The 11467-nt window shown below is 43.2% G+C and overlaps 1 pseudogene; it reads left to right on the top strand.

Annotated features, from left to right (window-relative positions):
- Positions 1-604: 604 nt before the first annotated feature.
- LOC135635300 (uncharacterized) lies at positions 605-11354 on the top strand (annotated as a pseudogene).
- The last annotated feature ends 113 nt before the right edge of the window (positions 11355-11467 follow it).

Genomic DNA, 11467 nt, shown 5'->3' with positions numbered 1-11467 from the left:
AGAAGAGTAGTGAAAGTTTGAGATGTTGGGTCGAAGTTGATAGAATTACACTCGAAAATGAATTAAGATATATTTATTTATATAAAAAAATTAAAAAAAATAACATTTCAATGGAGTTGAAGGGCAAAGGAGGAGGTCTGACATTAGAGGTAATCAAAATCAAACGAGATCACTTTAACAAATAAATAAATAAATAAATTATAAATTCCGCATTAGTCTCGATGTCGTTTAATGGAAAGACTGAAGGCATTTAGAAAAATAGGGGTAAGTAAAAACAATTATGAGAGGCATCCTCTAGAAAGAAAAAGACCCCAATAGTGAAAATTTTTCCCAATAAATTACCCAAACATAATAATATAAGATAAGTTAATTACTATGCGGGAAAGGAGAGACTTGTGCGGTAAGTCTGCATGATGGCCGAGTCCAAAGATCGGTGGGGGCCGTTAGGTTCGTGATCTGAGGACGGACCTCTCTTGATCCTTCATATCAACGGACGTGATCTGTTTGATAAAAAAGGATCTACAGCCCCTATCCACGGTGGTTCCCGCCAATAGAATGATTATAAAATCCCTAACCTGCTGTCGCTCCTTTCGTGGCGATCAGCTCCCTCCTTCACCACAACCCCTAATCCTCGCCGCCGGAGAGATGGAAAGCATCGTCAAATCGAAGGCCTCCTGCGGTGGAACCCCCGGCCGGGCGGGAAACCTTGTCCTCATCCTCGACTACGGCTCCCAGTACACGCACCTCATCACCCGCCGAATCCGGCTCCATCGCCAAGCTGAGGCCTCGCGCCGTCGTCCTTTCCGACGGCGCCCACTCCGTCCACGTCGCCGGAGCACCCTCGTTCCCCGACGGATTCATCGAGTACGCTGAGGAGAACGGCGTGTTCGTGCTCGGCATCTGCTACGGGATGCAGTTGATCGTCCAGGAGCTCGGGGGAAAGGTCGCCGTCGGGTAGAGGCAGGAGTATGGTAAGATGGAGATAGCGGTGGCCGAGGGCGAGTGGGGACTTTATGGGCCGGAGGCCATCGGTGGGCATCAGACCGTGTGGATGAGCCGCGGCGATGAGGCAGTGAAATTGCCGAAGGGTTTCTCATTGGTCGCGAGGAGCCTGCAGGGATCAGTGGCGGCGATCGAGAATCACTCTGGAATGATTTATGGTCTTCAGTATCATCCAGAGGTAATCTTTCGAAGTCGTTCTCTGGTTTATTACTCTCTGTAGCTATTTTGTATAGATTGTCATAGAAATTCCTTTCATAGGTCAAGTAATTTGGATCTGCTTCGGTTTAATGAGGAGGACTTGCATTATGATTCTAGCGGGCTATGGGTCTGCACTGGAAAATACTTATGACCAAAAAAAGTGGCTTCTGCTGTGAAATATTGCTATGAACATTAACATATACTCCTGTTTTGGAACTTAGGTCATGTCAGAAACAAGGAAAACTATGAATTGATTATCTTTGGGTTCGTACATAAGTAACACTGTGTTTAATTAGGCATAATTTGTTTTCATTGCGGCTTCTATCTGCTTTAAGTATGATACGGTATATAATTGAATTTGACCCTTCATTTTACTTGCATCCTATTTAGTAAGGTATTGTGGCCTCTCCCTGACCAGAGGCATCATAAGAATCATAGACTTCTGTATGATTTTTCTAATCGCTTCTTATTGTGTCATAACATATAAGTCTTGCTACCATGAGTTTTTGATAGATTGTGACTTGTGTTTTGCTCCACTAATTCAGTCATGTAATTTGTTCTTGTTGGTAAGGTTTCCATGTTCAGAATCATTTTGATTTTAACCTTTTACACAAAATATGGTGTATTTTGTCTCGTCAATTTAACTTCAATTGAGCGATAGGACAGAACCAAAAAAGAAAAAAAGGCAAGGCAATGTAAGCAGACATTCGTCTTATCCTGTTCTGTAGAGCTAAGATTTTGACGTAGATTCAGTTTTTAATTGCTCCTCTCTTAACTGATTAACGTAACTTTTCTACTAATCTTCTAATGTAACTTTGAGTGAAAACTATCTTCTAACATAATTTTGAGTGAAGAATTTGTAAAAGAAGCTTCTCCCTATATCTACTTGGATCGAGCTGACAAGACTATCGTGTTTATTATTTATGTCCTTGGTAAAAGCAAATTTTTTGTTTTTATTTCATTTCTCTCAACAGTTATCAGATGATCCAATTTCAAAAACTCTGCCTGATTGCATATCAGTTTTTACTGAGTTAAAATCACCAATGGTGATGATCTACAAAAATCCATCTTGAAGGTGCATTATGTTGCTGTTGGTATATGCTAATTTGTTTAGAGAATTCATTCCTATAATGTCTGGCCTTCCTCATGACTTTTCTAGTTGTTTGGTGTACATTCCACAATTAGTGAGGAATTATACATAGAACTTCATCAGCCCAGCAGACCGATAGCAATGCAGTCCATGATCTTTGGTGTTGGATACTAATAGTCTAATAGCACTCTTACATTGCTTTGTTTCTTTCAATCTGCTTGTAGGTGACTCATTCGACACAAGGAATGGAGACACTGTGGCATTTTCTTTTGGATGTTTGTGGGATCACTGCAGATTGGAAGATGCAAGGTGTACTTGAGGAAGAAATTAAGGTCATCAAAGGCGTGGTAGGACCTGATGAGCATGTGATTTGTGCACTATCTGGAGGAGTGGATTCCACTGATGCTGCCACTCTTGTTCACAAGGTAATTGGAAACAGGCTTCATTGTGTTTTTGTTGACAATGGCCTATTAAGGCTACATGTTTTCTTAGTGTCGCTGCACAGTAGAAAATAAATACTATTTTTTTAATCTCCTCCAACTAAACAGCAAGAGTGAACTTTCCTTGCTCTAGGAATAAGGAAAGAGAGCGAATCATGTCAACTTTTCAGAGTAATCTACATTTACCAGTCACTTATATTGATGCTTCTGAGCAATTTCTTGGTAAGCTCAAAGGCATTAAAGACCCTGAGATGAAGAAGAAAATAATTGGTTGAGAGTTTATATGCATTTTTTATGATTTTGCTCAAGAGTTAGAGCAAAAATTGGGAAGAAGACCAGTGTTCTTGGTCCAGGGAACTCTCTATCCAGATGTAATAGAGTCCTGCCCACCACCTGGAAGTGGAATGACTCACTCACACAATTAAGAGCCATCATAATGTTGGGGGGCTTCCAAAGGATATGAAGCTAAAGCTTATTGAACCACTAAAATTCCTGTTTAAAGATGAGGTATAGGTTCCAAGTCCATGATGCATTTGTCATTAAACACATAAAACTGTTCTTACCTTTTGTCATCCAGCCTCAATTATGCTCCAATGCTGATTCCAATCTGCCACTCAATTTAAAGGTACAAAAACTGGGGAGTATTTTGAATGTCCCTGAATCATTTCTAAAGAGACCCATTCCCTGGACCTGGCCTTGCTATTCGTGTACTGGGGGATGTCACAGAAGGAAATGCCTTCGAGATTCTCCACCAGGTTGCTTGTTATCTTTTTTTAGTTCATTCCCTAACATCAATTTGTTGTCAACATGGTTTTCACTTCAAACCTTTTCTGTAGGTGGATGAGATTTTTATTCAGTCAATCAAAGATGCTGGCCTCTATGATTCCATTTGGCAAGCTTTTGCTGTTTTTCTACCAGTAGAATCAGTGGTGTTCAGGGAGACCAAAGAACACATTCTCATGTGGTTGTTCTTAGAGCGATTACTAGTGAAGATGGAATGACTGCAGACTGGTTAGTGTCAGTTTCCTCTTACAACCTTGTTTTTGGATTTATTAAACAGAAAGTGAGACTGGTAGCACTTGCAGATGTATTCAAGAGTAATAGAAAGTAATATGGCTGAGACTTGGGGTGAATTTTGTTGAGTACTGTTGATGCAACAGTTTTTTAACTTCATTTAAAACTTTAACCTAAAGGGTTAAAAATTTAGCAATCACGTGAAAATGAATATGTGGATAGGTTGGTGATGAACATGAGATTTTTTGCATGTGTTGTATTCAGGAGGTACATGGTCAATTTTCACATTATAGATATCTGAAAGGCAGGTTAGAATTATTCTAATTCATGATCTGGATGTAGATACAAGATATGCAATTTACTTTAGTTGATAATGTATATAAAACTGAATAACTGAAGGTGAAATCTGATGCACAATTTTAACAAACCGATGATGTACCTCAAACCCGGTATGTTGGTCGTATTTATTTGTCCACTAGGTTATCGGTACACACACTAAGGTAAATCGGGTGGTACGCTTGAACTGGGCTTGTATTGAATGATCCCACATACACGTCTGATACCACCTGGTATAGGGCAGTACATGCTCTATATCAGGTGGTTCATGTTTTATTTTTTTAGTTTTTTTCTTAAATTTCATACTCGGTAGACCAGTTCAGTACTGGTCCAAGCCCTGACCCATACAATATCGGTAAACGAAACTGCAAACCTTGCCTCAATCTAATATGATATTGTGAGTGAGGATGTGCAACCTGGATCATAGTTCTAGAGGAGTTCTAAAAGAGATTTAGTGATTCTAGCAACTATATGCATGATTTCACAGCTATTAAGCTAATTGATGGTGATGATGTATTACTAGATGAAGTCATGGTGTTTCTAGAATAGTTTATTGTTTATGATGATTCATAATTCATGTCAATTAACGTTGACATGAATTATATGCTAAAATAGAGGATATGGTGAAGAATAGATTGTGAAAAGGAAGCTTTGGGATTGAAATTTTGAATACATTTAGTTAATTGAGATGCTATTCACAAGCCACAAGTTATTCCTTATGAATGTCACTGGGGCATAGGTGTATGTTGAGGTAGAGGATATGACCAACACAGTACAGAAACCATCTGCAAGTGCACCAATGGAGATAGATCTTGATATTCCTGAGTTGGTGTTTAATTTTAGGAACTGAACATGATTAGTTCTTTGCTGGCTTCAACTTTTATATGCAAAAAATGCATGGTTCACCATCCTATCTTAACCTAGCAATATTTTTTCAATTTTCATTCAGTATTAATTTTCTTTATGGCATTAACTCGGCTATATCTTCAATCAATTTGATGCATTGCTTTTCGTAGAGCAGCTTATGCAATTGTACATGTTGCTTTCAATCGGTGAACTGTCACGGACTTAGCTGATTTTGCCTAAGTCGTGCGGCACCCTTGCGTGTCCGTCCGCAAAGGTCAGCCTCCCCGAAGCCTCCCATTGTCCCTTAGGACCAACAAAAGAGAGAACGGGCTAGAGAAAACGCCTCAATCGGGATCCACAAGCAAACATCTCCGAAAAACACTTCATAGACAATGTAAATTACAAACAGACTTTACAAGCTCTGAACAGTGGCACAACAAAGGGTAAAATGGTCCATTACAGACCGAAAATCTCTCTCACGTGTCCACATGACACAACCTTTATTTACAAGCCTAAAGAGGCCACCAACCCAACTAAAATGGGACTATTAAGCCTTCGGCCTTCCCCCCTACATGCTGTACAAAGCATGAAGATACCAAAAGACACGGACATACATAAGCATTACATCAAACATCTTGTTTAGAAGTTTGTCCGTGACATTCTCCCCCACTTATTCCTTCGACGTCCTCGTTGAAGCCTTTGTCGACACTGCAAATCCTCGCCTTTGCTGAATCTTCAATCTTCTGCTCCAGCTACAATGCGCCTCTTGGCTCCTAGCTGCTCTCCGTTGCTATTTTTTAGTAGTCGAACATTTTGATCCGCCATACTGCTGCAACTCACCAATGACTCTGACTCTGGTGTGGGGTTGGCTGAGTTGTGTTGATCCTTGTTGATTCCTGCGGATCCCCCAGATGAAGGAAAAGACCATCCTTACTACGCCGGTCTCTCAAAGATTCCTCATGCTGCTTGAACTGGTTGGATGCTTGTTGGAGCTTTAACGAGCATCGTCTCGCAAACTTCTGAAGTTTTGGGTCCTTCCTCCACAGAATCTACTCATTGACTCTTCTTTCAGTTAGTTGTCACATCCAAGTAGGTTCGCATCACTTCCGCTTTCGATTGGCATTTCGTTGGGAAATGAAGCGGACAATCTACTCTCAGTAGCACTGATCACCGTTGGTGAGGATTTGACAACTATTGTCTTCCATTATCTTCGAAGGGTCTTTGAACTTGTGTAGAGCTCCTCTGCTGGATAGATAAGAGAATTGGGGTACTCGGTTTCGCCCATCCTCTTAAGAGTTGAGAAGGCGAAGGTTACTTGACTTCGCCCGCCTCCTCGAGGTTGTACTTCATGCATCGAGCTGGTTACTGGCCTTCGCCTACTCTTTGCTCAAACTTCTGAAGCACTTGAAGTGTTTGCACTCCTTGCGTTGAGTTAGCTACTGTGATTCACCTTCTCAATGCCATTGAACTTCTGGAATGCAAGAAGTTTTCACCCCAACTTGGAGTAATTCTCTGATAGATGAGGTCGCCTCTGGGATTGTACCGTCTTCTCCATCAACCCTGCCGCCTACTCCACTGAGTAGCAAAGGTACAGCACCACGTACTGCTTGCTTCGTTCCTTGGTCGTGCACTCCTGCATGACCTGAAGTCCTTCACTTACGGCTATCTTGATGAGAAACTTGTTGACACCGGTCTTACGAAGTTCCTCGGCCTCTGCCCTTCAGCCTTGTCTCGGTACTTGGAGATTGCCTCTGCATGCTCCACCTCCTCGGCCCCTTTCACGACCAAGCGCTCTCCCTCCATGAGAGCAAGGGATCAATGACCTTCACGGAAGTCCCGCCTCTGCGGTACCATGGCGCTGCCATGCCCATGGCACTACTATCCGTCGCCTCGCATCTGCATCCCTTTTCTTCACAATCAGTAGATATGCCTCCGTGACACTCCTCCGAGTTCACCTCCATCCTAACTGATTGCTTGATTTTGGGTAGCTAAGTCCCTCTGGACTCGTCGTCGCTTCCTCGCCCCTTTCGACCCCCTACTTCAACACCTCTGTGTTCTCCAAGCAGGCCTTTTGGTCGATGGAAAGACAGACTGCAACTCCCATGCATGGCCTCTGCCATCACGTTGTAGAGTTTGCACCGATTCTGTTCTCCTTAGCTTCCTTGGTAGCAACGTCCGCTTACTCGACCTTGTCCTCTGACTTGTCGGGCTCCCTTAAGCGAATATGGGCTCTGGAGCAGTCCAACTCTCCAGCTGCTTCGATCATACCTCTGCATGATCAAGTCCCCCCCATGGAACTCACTGGTACTTGCATTCGAACTTTTCCCTTAGTGGAACACAGCCCCCATATGCTGGTGACCAAGGTTTTCATCCGATGCAAAATTCGATGCACGCCCGGAAGACCCGCCTCTGCGGTACCATGGCCTTCACTCCTTGAATCCATAGCCCTTCTTGCCGTCGTGTTGTTCACCGAAGTGGAGCTTCCAGTAGCTCCCGATCATACCTCCATATGATCAAGTCCCTCCCGGGACTCACTGTCGTGTGTATCGCATTGCCACAAACTGTTCCACTACGATCCGCTGCACTATGTCGCCTCCTGGTGACATCTCCATTGCATTCTGATCCTTGTGGAATAAACTCGAATTGTGAACCCTCCATGTGTGGCCTCTGCCAATACATCGCAGGGTCTCCTCCACCTTCGATTTTTTTCGCTCCTTTGGCAATCGACCTTCATCCACCCACTCTTGGGTCACACCTAGATGAAGCACCGCTCTAGGACAGTCCGTCGCCTAGTAGCTCCCGAAGTCCACCGACTTCACTGTAATTTGTGCACCATTGTCTGGATCCTGGGCCTCTACCCCTACCAACACAATCTCCGCTGCGCACCGCTTCCGTCATGGCAACTTGAATGACAACACTGTGGCATATTCTTCAAGAGTACCCGCCTCTGCGTCCTCTTGCCCCGTGCTAAGGCCTTCTGAACTCAACTTCGCCTCCGCAAATTGAGTCGCGTTAGTTCCTCCATCAAATGCTCCTCCGAGATAAGGTGCATGTGCCCCGAAGCTCCCTTCGTCTTTGGCACCATGCAAGATGAGTCCGCTCCGTCAGAATGAAGGACCCATGGAACAACATGATCTTACTCTTGCCTCTGCAAGAGTTCATGTCCTTGACCTCTGTCTAAGGAAAGCACTGTGCCTCTGCTTCATGTTCCAACTTCTATGCTGGCTCCCTTCAAACGGCTTGAGTACTTCGCCAAGTTACACCCAAGTTGCTCCGCTCCTCGTTTTTGCATTGAGTCGATGGTGGCCCTCGCGCCCACCATTCCACGGGTCAGCCCTCCCTTGAGTCCGATCTCCATATCGACTCCAAGTGTGCCTCCCTTTGAGTTGCTTTGGGTCGCTCCCCCACTTGATCTCGCAATGCATCCACCAATGCATTCTCTTAAGCGAGATCATGCGACGACTCCTCGCCGCTTTCTCAGTCCATCGAGCTTCATGGAGTTGTTGTTTGTTGAGGTACTCCTCCTCAACATGTGCAGTCCGTCGCACATGATTCTCCCTCTGGAGAGCCGGGACTTATCCCTCCTGGATAACTGTCCCCTTTGGAGCAACATATCTCTTCGTTTCGGAGACCACCATCCCCTTAGACTACTCCGATCTACTGAACAAACTGTGCATTGTTCTGCCTCCTGCAAACACACTTGCTAGATTGCACCTCCCCGTCAATACAGCCCCCGCTACGCCCCTCAAGGCCTAGCAACATGCTGAACTTGTTGCACACTTCAGCCTCCTACGGACGTATCCTTCACATGCCGAAGAGAAAGTTTCAATGCTCCATGGCGCTGAGTCTCGGTCGCCTTGGGATGGCCACGAACATTCCATCGTCCGCATACAAGCCCATGCATGAGTACCAAATTCTTCGAGTTAGCAATTCCCCTCACCTCTGTGAGCTTTGCATAACTCTTTTGGTCGTTGAGCAACTCATTCCACCTTGCATGGTCTCATTCTTGCCAAGCGCCTCGCTTGCCTAGAGCACCATCAAGTATAGTTGTCAACGTTGAGCCGTAGCTCAAACTCAGCCATCCCAACCTTTGTGCGCTCCAAATTCTTCCAAGCTTGCCTGTTCTCGTGGTGCCTCTTGCGCGAAGGGTTGGCCATTCCTCTGAATGCCAATGTTAGATGCCCGCTCCTCTGAGCGACTCTTTTTCCCTACATCTCCATGCCCGTTTTCCCCCAAACGGTCGCGCGTGTGCTGACTGCCCTCAACGCAGCCCCGCTAGGTCCCCCACGTTTGCATGCTAAGTGTTTCTATGAGTGCTTGTCCCGCTCTGATACCATCTGTCACGGACTTAGCTGATTTTGCCTAAGTCGTGCGGCACCCTTGCGTGTCCGTCCGCAAAGGTCAGCCTCCCCGAAACCTCCCATTGTCCCTTAGGACCAACAAAAGAGAGAACGGGCTAGAGAAAACGCCTCAATCGGGATCCACAAGCAAACATCTCCGAAAAACACTTCATAGACAATGCAAATTACAAACAGACTTTACAAGCTCTGAACAGTGGCACAACAAAGGGTAAAATGGTCCATTACAGACCGAAAATCTCTCTCACGTGTCCACATGACACAACCTTTATTTACAAGCCTAAAGAGGCCACCAACCCAACTAAAATGGGACTATTAAGCCTTCGGCCGTCCCCCCTACATGCTGTACAAGGCATGAAGATACCAAAAGACACAGACATACATAAGCATTACATCAAACATCTTGTTTAGAAGTTTGTCCGTGACAGAACGGTAGCTATTTTAACAATTTCTTCTGTTGATATTTACATTAGCAACCCAATACTTGTTTGTGATAGGTTTTCCAGTTCTCCTTATCATGCACTTAACGGCATCCGGAAGAGATGGCTGGTTATTTAACCATGCAATATCACTCATTGAATTTCTCCTTGGATATGGTCTTTGTAACTAACCTATGACATAAAAAAGGATGACTTCAATGAGTGATGTCTCTAAGGAGGCATTCTAGTGGTTAACGTGCACTGTACATAGTTATGAAGTCAGGAATTCTTTTTTTTTTTTAAAGGACCATATAGTGCACTAGATGCTGCTAACATTAGGATCCAAGGATCGTACAGATAGGCAGCCTTGCAACTAGAGAGGTTTTCGTGGCTTGAGATCTGATCATCTACATTGCAATGGAATGATCAAGGATGCTCGCCCTCCTGAAAACATATAAAACACATTGATTACACTGGCATGCTTGAAACCTGAGCATCTACATTGCAAAGGAATAATCAGAGTCGCCCTCTTGAAAACATGTGTATCATAATAGGATATTAAGTAAACATTCATCTGCAAACCTGAAAACATATAAAATGCATTGATTACACTGACATGCTTGAGACTTTAGTAGCATCAACAAATATTGATGTATCAAGATTGGAAGATCACTATGAACACTGAAGGGTTCTTGGCCTGACAATGACCTAGTCCAAAGCGTGTGCTGTTGCTAACTGTGTTTCCAATTAAAAGGCCTTGATCTTCCTCAATCATAAAACCTGCAGAAAATTATATGTGGCAGTAGTTTAGTTGTATATTGACACACACACACACAAGATGTGTTGTGATTTTACATGCATAGTGCCGAAGCATTGTTGGGAGTGTTTGTAGCACTATTTCTGATTCATCTCGTAAGAGATTGATGTACTTTCGTGGTCAAAATGACAAGATTCTCGATCGCTAAAAATATACATTTTGAAGATGCTGAGAAAGTCCGGGAAGGATATCTTAACCTTACCCTCTTTTATTTTCTTGCTAGCATGTTTCAGCAAATATATCAAAGTTGTATTCAAGTCTCATTGTATATCCAATCACTTGTCATGAATTCTCTACTGTGTTTTCTGATATTTTCCCGTCACATAAATCTCTTCTGGTACTATTTTGACCACAAGTTCCTTATTGATGTGGTTCGCAAGATCTGCAACAGCGTGCGTGGTGTAAATCGGGTCTGTCAGGATATTACATCAAAGCCACCGGGTACTGCTGAATGGGAATTACGTAAAATTTGCTGCTGGGTTGTTCGAAACAAACTCGTCAGACATTGCTGTTTATGAAGGCTAATCTTAAGCAAATTATATTATGCAGGCTGTTGCTTTTGTGGTCTCCGTCGCGGCGCAGGTTCGGCCTTGAGGAAGGTCCACGCCACATGTTGACTTATATATATATTTTTTTTCTATAAACCATAAAAATAAATTTTAACATTGATTTTAGCTTTATGTAATTAATTTTCCAAAATTGTTTGCCATCATTGGATTTAATTAGAAAATTTGTCATGTCTATGTATGTTAGTTTGATAACATCTCTAGGTGCATTGTTATCTTTTTATAAGTTTATGAAGATGGTTATATGTTTTTTTAATTTTAATTTACTATGAACAATATGCTCGACATTTTTTGTTCTCATTGAAAACATGCATAAATACGAGCAAGGCTAATTACTGATTAGTTACTTTTGACGTTCATGTCCTTATATTTTAAAAAGTT

Source organism: Musa acuminata, chromosome BXJ1-1, assembly GCF_036884655.1.
Source record: "Musa acuminata AAA Group cultivar baxijiao chromosome BXJ1-1, Cavendish_Baxijiao_AAA, whole genome shotgun sequence".
In the NCBI taxonomy this organism is placed as follows: domain Eukaryota; kingdom Viridiplantae; phylum Streptophyta; class Magnoliopsida; order Zingiberales; family Musaceae; genus Musa; species Musa acuminata.
The sequence above is the reverse complement of the archived record's forward strand: the minus strand, read 5'-3'. Positions and strand labels throughout refer to the sequence as shown.